This window comes from Canis lupus, chromosome X (genome assembly GCF_048164855.1).
Source record: "Canis lupus baileyi chromosome X, mCanLup2.hap1, whole genome shotgun sequence".
NCBI lineage: Eukaryota > Metazoa > Chordata > Mammalia > Carnivora > Canidae > Canis > Canis lupus.
The window spans coordinates 102,711,111-102,720,280 of NC_132876.1; positions in this window are offsets into that span (position 1 = coordinate 102,711,111).

Below are 9,170 nucleotides of genomic sequence, written 5' to 3' on the forward strand. Positions count from 1 at the left end.
GTCTCCTAGAATGATGGGAAGACTCACGTCGCCTACTGTGGTGCCTCCAGCTACAGGATGGCCGAAGGCCCTGCGGATTGCCCGTGGCACGGTAAGCCGTCTCCCTTGAGCTGTCGGGTTGTTTCTCAAACGCGCGCGTGCATCGTGTCTGTGCGCAGGGGGATGGCGGGACCCCCTGGTGTACTGCGGGTGTGGGAGCCTCCGTGTGTCCGTGTGGACCTTGGCCTTTTGCACGTTTGAAACGTGGGGAGGGGACGAGCAATGAGAGCTGCTGTGCCGTGGACCACGAGTTGTCCTGAGGCGCTCCTCCGTCTCGTTTCAGTTTCTCTTCGGGGGCCAGGTGTGCAACCAGGCCCCGCGCCGCCGTGCTGGCAGCTGAGGGTCTGAGAGGACTTTGCTTGGGCCACGGGACAAAGAAGTGTCAGACGTCCGAGTGGGACCTGGAGAGCCGGGACCCGGAACCCGTGCTCCTGAGCGGGATGGAGTGGAGGTTTCCCGGCACGCAGAGGTGCTGCCTGGTCCGTGTCCTCCCGGGCGGGGCGGCGTCTTGTCCGAGGTGCCCCTGAGGCCACAGCAGTGCGCAGCCACCACTGCTTTGTGGTCTCCTGTCAGAAAGGACGTGACGGCCCCGGGGGTTGCGTGCAGGTAGAGGCCTGGTGAGTGAAGGTCTCGTGGGTCAGTCGTACGCCCGGAAGCCTGCATCCGAGTGGATGTTGCAAGCGGCAGCTCCTCCACGTTGGCGTCTGGCCCGAGACCGCCGCGGCCGAAGGCAGAAGCTGGGGACTTGCGCGTGTGAAGTGAGGGGACGCACGGTCTTGCCAGAGGACCTGGCCACGGGCGGTGCTGCAGCCATCGGCCCTTCGCTCAGCGAGGCGATGTCGACGGGCTGAGAGCCTGTGCCGGCCGTTGCCGGCCTCCCGGGGGTTTTCGCCAAGCTCAGGAGGCAAGGGGACGAGGCGGCGTTTCCCTTTGCCTCGGGCCGCTTGCCAGGAGCTCCAGGGCCTCTGCCGGCCCTCGGGGCCAGCCCAGCAGTTAAACTCCTCGCAGACGCAGCGCGTGAGTGGTCTTCAAACCTCTGCAAGAGGAGAGGCTGTCTGGGAAGGCAGCCTGTGTCCCGAGACGGCTGTGTTCGGACGCCTGCTGCCAGGCAGGCGCTGCCGAGAGGATCCGCTATGGACGCCTTCCCGACGCCGACGAGGCGCTCACCACTGCCACCGCCAGCGCCCCGTCCCCCTCCCGGAGGAAGCCGCGGGAACTCAGAGCTCTGGGGCTTTGTCCTGCCTGCACCTTCTTGGCCGCTCCGGAGGCTCGCGCGCGTTTCCGTGGCCAAGGAGGGTGCTCTTCTTTGGTCACAGCGTCCCGGTGAGTGCTTCGTCCTGTGCTCCTGGGCCTAGATCTGACTGGTACGATTGTGGTTTTGATCACCGGGGAGGCGTGTGACAACTCCCATTGCTGGTCCCCTGCTCCACCCCCAGATTTTCTGACACGGCACACCAAAGGGCTAAGGGGTGGGACGTGGGCGTTCTGCGATTCCAGCGGGTCCTTTGGTGGCCTTGAGGCTGCTCCTCTGGGCCGCCCCAACATTATCTGCTGGGGCTGGTGTTGGAAGGCAGATGATCTGCGAACTTCATCACCACGGGTAACCCGGGAAGAGGGCCGGGCCTGAGCGCCCTCGGTCTGAGTGTCCCCAGTGTCCCGAATGCCCGAGCGGGCAGCAGGCGTCTCGCCATTTGTTTTGCCCCTGGCTCTCCGAGGAATCCGACAAATCCATCTCAAGAGAACACGTCCAAAGGGAAGTGGGATTTCCCACTAGTGCCAATTAGTCGACACGTCTTTATTCTCTGAGCCCCGTCCAACATCTCCCGCAGTTCATCCATTCCCCCCCTAACCCACAAAGCACACCAACCCCAACCCCCCCCACCCCCCGCGCCCCCGATGACAGGTAACCCATTGCGGCAACGTGATCACGCCGGGCACGCTGAAATTTGCTGTTTGAACAGCGCGTTGCCACTGCCTCGGTTTTGCGGCACTCACGTGTACAGCACGCCTCGGGTCGGGGGAGGGTGGAACACAAGTGACTCAGCCTGTCCCGAATCATTCTCGCCCAATCACAGAGTCAGTTCCTCCACACCAATATGGACTGGTGACGTATGTGCAAATGCGCAAGAAAGCTCTTGCTACCTGTGGCTCTCCTTTCTCCCAGAAGGTGGATTCCTAGCTCCTGGCCTGACCTGTGGACATGGCTGTGCTTCCAGGGGAGTCCCACGGAGTCACTGGGCACCTCGTGCTCCCGAGATTGACGTGTGGAAGACGTGTGCGGCATGGCGCGTACCCAGCTCCACTGTGGCCGCTTGAAGCCGTGAATACACACCGAGGGCCTACTCTCCTTGCTCTGGAGGTTCACCATCTTTTGCTTTTTCATTGTTTCTTCTATTCTTTTCTTTTCTTTTCTTCCTCCAGCACGTTCTTGGAATCCGAAACCACTATAGTAGTTGAAAACGCTTTTGGGGAGTTGCTGCCTGACTCTCTTTCACAAGCACGCTGATTCTTGGGCCCAGCTTGATCTGTGGGACACTCCAGGGCCTCCTGCGGAGTCCCGTGGATCCTGCTGACCAGCCATGCCACCAGGGCTGATGTGAGAATGAACTTGTCCGGACAGTCAGGGCATTTCTCCCCGCCGCCGAGTTCACTGTGGCCGATGAAAACAGAGGTCAAGGAAAGCTTGCGCGCTGTCCTTGGATTTGGTGCTTCAGAATCTTTTGCTTTCCTGTGCGTGGAATCCTAATTCCATTGATATTGTTGAAGTCTCTCTCATGAGCCCGCTCCCTGCCCTCCTGGTACTCAGGATTTTCCCTGGCCCCGGCCTGATCTGTGGCCCATTCTAGTGCCCCTGGGGAGTCCCGTGGGTCCTGCCGACCAGCCATCCCACCAGGGAGGTTGTAAGAAGACGAGTATACCTACGTTCAGGGCATGTCTCCTTATGCCCAGGCTCGCTGTGGCTGATGAAACCAGAGTTCTGGGAATGCTCGCCTGCTCTCCTTGGCTCGGGTACCCCAGAGTCCTTTGGTTTTCTCTGTTAGGAACGCTGATTCCGTTGACATTGTTGAAATCGCTCTCGTGAGCCTCCTGCCGGGCCCTCTTTCCGAAGCAGGCTGATTCTTGGACCAAGCCTGATCTGCGGGCCGGTTCATTGCCTCCTGAGGATTCCCGTGGTTCCAACGCTTGATCTTAGGCAAAAGGCCGATTATCAATAGTCCCTTGGGTCCTGCTGACCAGCCATCCAACCAGGAATGATGTGAGAATACCAGTGGACCTACGTTCAGGGCATTTCTCCCCGTCCCCCTGTACCCTGTGGCCGATGATAGCAGGTTTCCGGGAGGGCTTGCATGCTCCTCTTGGGTTTGGTGCTCCAGAGTCCTTTGGTTCCTTCCCTTGGGAATCCTAATTCCACTGATCCTGTTGAAGTCCGTCTGGGGAGCCTACTGCCCGGCCCTCTTTGAAAGCACACTGATTCCCGGCCACCTCATGATCTATCTGCCGTTCCTTTGCCTCCTGGGGAGTCCTGTGGGGCCTGCTGACCAGCCACCCCACCAGAAGATGTCAGAGTACTAGTGTACCGACGGTGAGGATATGTCTCCTTATGCCCAGGTTCGCTGTGGCTGATGAAACCAGAGTTCTGGGAAAGCTCGCCTGCTCTCCTTGGCTTGGGTACCCCAGAGTCCTTTGGTTTCCCCTGTTTGGAATGCTAATTCCGTTGATATTGTTGAAATCTCTCTCGTGAGCCTCCTGCTGGTCCCTCTTTCAGAAGCAGGCTGATTCTTGGAGGAAACCTGATTGCTGTCCCTGCTTGGTATGTGGGACGTTCCAGTACCCCCAGGGGAGTCCAGTGGGGCCTGCTCACCAGCCTTCCCACCGGGGATGATGTGACAATTCTAGTGTACCTATGTTCAGGATATTTGTCCCCGTCCCCCAGCTCGCTGTGAACTGTGAAACCAGAGTTGGGTGAAAGCTCGCCTGCTCTCCTTGCCTTTGGTGCTCCAGAGTCCTTTTGTTCTTCCGTTTGGAATCCTAAAGCCATGCCTCTTGTGGAAGTCCCTCTCGTGAGCCTGATGCCGGCCCGCTTTAGAAGCAGGCTGATTCCTAGCCCCAGTCTGATCTGTGGGAAGTTCCAGTGCCTTCTGGGGAGTCCCGTGGGGCCTGCTCACCAGCCATCCAATCAGGAGTGATGGGAGAATCCTTGGGTTCCTAGTTCAGGGCATTTCTCCCCATCCCCAGGTTCACTGTGGCCGGTAGAAGCAGGGTATTGGATAACTCGAGTGCTCTCTGTGGTCTGGTGCTCCTGAGCCTCTGGGTTTCTTGTGTTTGGAAACCAAATTCAGTCGATATTGTTGAAGTCTCACTCATGAGCCTGCTGCTTGGCCCTCTTTCAGAAGTCGGCTGATTGCTGTCCCTGCTTGGTATGTGGGACGTTCCAGTGCCTCCTGGGGAGTCCAGTGGGGCCTGCTTACTAAATTTCCCAATGGGGATGATGTGACAATTCTAGTGTATCTACATTCAGGGTATGTCTCCCCATCCCCCTGCTTGCAGTGGCACGTGAAACCCGAGTTGGGTGAAAGCTCTCATGCTCTCCTTGGCTTTGGTGCTCCAGAGTCTCTTTGTTATTTCCGTTTGGAATCCTAATCCATGCCTATTGTGGAGGTCCTTCTCTTGAGCCTGATGCGGGCCCGCTTTAGAATCAGGCTGACTCCAAGCCCCAGTCTGATCTGTGGGACGTTCCAGTGCCTTCACGGGAATCCCGTGGGCCCTGCTGACCAGCCATCCCAACGGGGATGATGTGAGAATGAACATGTCCGTACAGTCAGGGCATTTCTCCCCATCCCCGTGTTCACTGTGGCCGATGAAAACAGAGGTCTAGGAAAGCTTGCGTGCTGTCCTTGGATTTGGTGCTTCAGACTCTTTTGCTTTCCTGTGTTTGGAATCCTAATTCCATTGATATTGTTGAAGTCTCTCTCATGAGCCCGCTCCATGCCCTCATCGTACTCAGGCTTTCCCCTGGCCCCAGCCTGATCTGTGGCCGTTCTAGTGCCCCTGTGAAATCCCGTGGGTCCTGCCGAACAGCCATCCCACCAGGGATGATGTAACAAGTCGAGTGTACCTACGTTCAGGGCATGTCTCCTCATTCCCAGGTTCGCTGTGGCTGAAGAAACCAAGGTATAGGGATAGCTCGCACGCTCCCCTTGGCTGTGGTTCTCAGGAGTCCTTTGGTTTCTTCTGTTTGGAAAACTCATTCCTTTGATATTGTTGAAATCTCTCTCGTGAGCCTGCTGCGGGGCCCTCTTTCCGAAGCAGGCTAAGTACTCACAACAGCCTGATCTCTGGGTCTTTCTGTGGCCTCCTTGGGAGGCCCATGTGTCCCGCTGACCAGCCACCAACCAGGGATGATGTGACAATTCTAGTGTACCTACGTTCAGGGTATTAACCACCGTTCCCCTGCTCGCCGTGGCCCGTGAAACCAGAGTTCTGGGAAAGCCTGCACGCTCTCCCTGGCTTGGGTGCCCCAGAGTCCTTTGGTTTCCTCTGTTTGGAATGATAATTCCATTGGTATTGTTGAAATCGATCTCCTGAGCCTCCTGGTCCCTTCGTTCAGAACCTGGCTGATTCTTGGACGAAGCCTGATCTACGGGCCGGTCCATTGTCTCCGGGGGAGTCCCGTGGGTCCTGCTCACCAGCCATCCCACCAGGGATGATGGTAGAATACTTGGGTACCCAGTTCAGGGCATTTCTCCCTACCCCCAGGGTCACTGTGTCCCGTAGAAGCAGGGTATTGGATAACGCGAGTGTTCTCCGTGGCTCTGGTGCTCCAGAGCCTTTGGGTTTCCTGTGTTTGGAAACCTAATTCAATTGATATTGTTGAAGTGTCACTCATGAGCCTGCTGCTTGGCCCTCTTTGGGAAGGAGGCGGATTGCTGTCCCTGCCTGGTATGTGGGACGTTCCAGTACCCCCAGGGGAGTCCAGTGGGGCCTGCTCACCAGCCTTCCCACCGGGGATGATGTGACAATTCTAGTGTACCTAGGTTCAGGGTATTTGTCCCTGTCCCCTAGCTCGCTGTGGCCTGTGAAACCAGAGTTGGATGAAAGCTCACCTGCTCTCCTTGCCTTTGGTGCTCCAGAGTCCTTTTGTTCTTCCGTTTGGAATCCTAAAGCCATGCCTCTCTTGGAAGTCCCTCTCGTGAGCCTGATGCCGGCCCGCTTTTGAATCAGGCTGACTCCAAACCCCAGCCTCTGTGGGACGTTCCACGGACTCCACGGGAATCTTGTGGGGCCTGCTGACCAGCCATCCCACCACGGATGATGTGAAAATGAACCTGTACGTACAGTCAGTGCATTTTTCCCCATCCCCGAGTTCACTGTGGTTGATGAAAACAGAGGTCTAGGATAGCTTGCGTAGTGTCCTTGTATTTAGTGCTTCAGACTCTTTTGCTTTCCTGTGTTTGGAATCCTAATTCCATTGATATTGGTGAAGTCTCTCTCATGAGCCCGCTCCTTGCCCTCTTCATACTCAGGCATTTCCCTGGCCCCAGCCTGATCTGTGGCCGTTCCAGTGCCCCTGGGGAGTCCCGTGGGTCCTGCCGAACACCCATCCCACCAGGAATGATGTAAGAAGACGAGTGTACCTACGTTCAGGGCATGTCTCCTTATCCCCAGGTTCGCTGTGGCTGAAGAAACCAAGGTATAGGGAAAGCTTGCACGCTCTCCTTGGCTGTGGTGCTCAGGAATCCTTTGGTTTCTCCTGTTTGGAAAACTCATTCCATTGATACTGTTGAAATCTCTCTCGTGAGCCTGCTGCGGGGCCCTCTTTCCGAAGCAGGCTGAGTACTCACAATAGTCTGATCTGTGGGTCTTTCCATGGCCTCCCTGGGATGCCCATGTGTCCCGCTGTCCAGCCACCAACCAGGGATGATGTGATAATTCTAGTGTGCCTACGTTCACGGTATTACCCCCCCGTTCCCCTGCCACTGTGGCCCGTGAAACCAGAGTTCTGGGAAAGCTCGCACGCTCTCCTTGGCTTGGGTGCCCCAGAGTCCTTTGGTTTCCTCTGCTTGGAATGATAATTTCATTGGTATTGTTGAAATCGATCTCCTGAGCCTCCTCCTGACGGGCCTTCTTTCCGAAGCAGGCTGATTCTTGGACGAAGCCTGATCTACGGGCCGGTCCATTGTCTCCTGAGGAGTCCCGTGGGGCCTGCTCATCAGCCATCCCACCACGGATGATGGGAGAATCCTTGGGTGCCTAGTTTAGGGCATTTCTCCCTACCCCCAGGTTCACTGTGGCCAGTAGAAGCAGGGTATTGGATGACTCGAGTGTTCTCCATGGCTCTGGTACTCCAAAGCCTTTGGGTTTCCTGTGTTTGGAAACCTAATTCAGTGGATATTGTTGAAGTGTCACTCATAAGCCTGCTGCTTGGCCCTCTTTGGGAAGGAGGCGGATTGCTGTCCCTGCCTGGTATGTGGGACGTTCCAGTACCCCCAGGGGAGTCCAGTGGGGCCTGCTCACCAGCCTTCCCACCGGGGATGATGTGACAATTCTAGTGTACCTAGGTTCAGGGTATTTGTCCCTGTCCCCTAGCTCGCTGTGGCCTGTGAAACCAGAGTTGGATGAATGCTCACCTGCTCTCCTTGCCTTTGGTGCTCCAGAGTCCTTTTGTTCTTCCGTTTGGAATCCTAAAGCCATGCCTCTTGTGGAAGTCCCTCTCGTGAGCCTGATGCGGGCCCGCTTTAGAAGCAGGCTGATTCCTAGCCCCAGTCTGATCTGTGGGAAGTTCCAGTGCCTTCTGGGGAGTCCCGTGGGGCCTGCTCACCAGCCATCCAATCAGGAGTGATGGGAGAATCCTTGGGTTCCTAGTTCAGGGCATTTCTCCCCATCCCCAGGTTCACTGTGGCCGGTAGAAGCAGGGTATTGGATAACTCGAGTGCTCTCTGTGGTCTGGTGCTCCTGAGCCTCTGGGTTTCTTGTGTTTGGAAACCAAATTCAGTCGATATTGTTGAAGTCTCACTCATGAGCCTGCTGCTTGGCCCTCTTTCAGAAGTCGGCTGATTGCTGTCCCTGCTTGGTATGTGGGACGTTCCAGTGCCTCCTGGGGAGTCCAGTGGGGCCTGCTTACTAAATTTCCCAATGGGGATGATGTGACAATTCTAGTGTATCTACATTCAGGGTATGTCTCCCCATCCCCCTGCTTGCAGTGGCACGTGAAACCCGAGTTGGGTGAAAGCTCTCATGCTCTCCTTGGCTTTGGTGCTCCAGAGTCTCTTTGTTATTTCCGTTTGGAATCCTAATCCATGCCTATTGTGGAGGTCCTTCTCTTGAGCCTGATGCGGGCCCGCTTTAGAATCAGGCTGACTCCAAGCCCCAGTCTGATCTGTGGGACGTTCCAGTGCCTTCACGGGAATCCCTTGGGCCCTGCTGACCAGCCATCCCAACGGGGATGATGTGAGAATGAACATGTCCGTACAGTCAGGGCATTTCTCCCCATCCCCGTGTTCACTGTGGCCGATGAAAACAGAGGTCTAGGAAAGCTTGCGTGCTGTCCTTGGATTTGGTGCTTCAGACTCTTTTGCTTTCCTGTGTTTGGAATCCTAATTCCATTGATATTGTTGAAGTCTCTCTCATGAGCCCGCTCCATGCCCTCATCGTACTCAGGCTTTTCCCTGGCCCCAGCCTGATCTGTGGCCGTTCTAGTGCCCCTGTGAAATCCCGTGGGTCCTGCCGAACAGCCATCCCACCAGGGATGATGTAACAAGTCGAGTGTACCTACGTTCAGGGCATGTCTCCTCATTCCCAGGTTCGCTGTGGCTGAAGAAACCAAGGTATAGGGAAAGCTCGCACGCTCTCCTTGGCTGTGGATCTCAGGAGTCCTTTGGTTTCTTTTGTTTGGAAAACTCATTCCGTTGATATTGTTGAAATCTCTCTCGTGAGCCTGCTGCGGGGCCCTCTTTCCGAAGCAGGCTAAGTACTCACAACAGCCTGATCTGTGGGTCTTTCTGTGGCCTCCTTGGGAGGCCCATGTGTCCTGCTGACCAGCCACCAACCAGGGATGATGTGACAATTCTAGTGTACCTACGTTCAGGGTATTAACCCCCGTTCCCCTGCTCGCTGTGGCCCGTGAAACCAGA